This window comes from Bison bison, unplaced genomic scaffold (assembly GCF_000754665.1).
Source record: "Bison bison bison isolate TAMUID 2011002044 unplaced genomic scaffold, Bison_UMD1.0 scf7180017864144, whole genome shotgun sequence".
NCBI classification, from domain to species: Eukaryota; Metazoa; Chordata; class Mammalia; order Artiodactyla; family Bovidae; genus Bison; species Bison bison.
This window is the reverse complement of record NW_011494716.1, coordinates 81,361-81,871: the sequence shown is the minus strand read 5'-3', so window position 1 is coordinate 81,871 and position 511 is coordinate 81,361. Positions and strand designations below refer to the sequence as shown.

Genomic DNA, 511 nt, shown 5'->3' with positions numbered 1-511 from the left:
GTGGATGTGACTGGTGATAGAAGCAAGGTCCGATGACTGTAAAGAGCAATATTGCATAGGAACGTGGAATGTCAGATCCATGAATCAAGGCAAATTGGAAGTGGTCAAACAAGAGATGGCAAGAGTGAACGTCGACATTCTAGGAATCAGCGAACTAAAATGGACTGGAATGGGTGAATTTAACTTAGATGACCAATTATATCTACCACTGCGGGCAGGAATCCCTCAGAAGAAATGGAGTAGCCATCATGGTCAACAAAAGAGTCCGAAATGCAGTACTTGGATGCAATCTCAAAAATGACAGAAAGATCTCTGTTTGTTTCCAAGGCAAACCATTCAATATCACAGTAATCCAAGTCTATGCCCCAACCAGTAACGCTGAAGAAGCTGAAGTTGAATGGTTCTATGAAGACCTACAAGAACTTTTAGAACTAACACCCAAAAAGATGTCCTTTTCATTATAGGGGACTGGAATGTAAAAGTAGGAAGTCAAGAAACACCTGGAGTAACA

At 41.1% G+C, this 511-nt stretch overlaps 1 protein-coding gene across 1 annotated transcript in view; it reads right to left on the bottom strand.

Annotated features, from left to right (window-relative positions):
* The window catches only part of LOC104988957 (ATP-binding cassette sub-family A member 3-like), a 98,246-nt gene that overhangs the window by 75,231 nt on the left and 22,504 nt on the right, over positions 1–511 (bottom strand). The gene's annotated exons all lie outside the window — the stretch shown is intronic.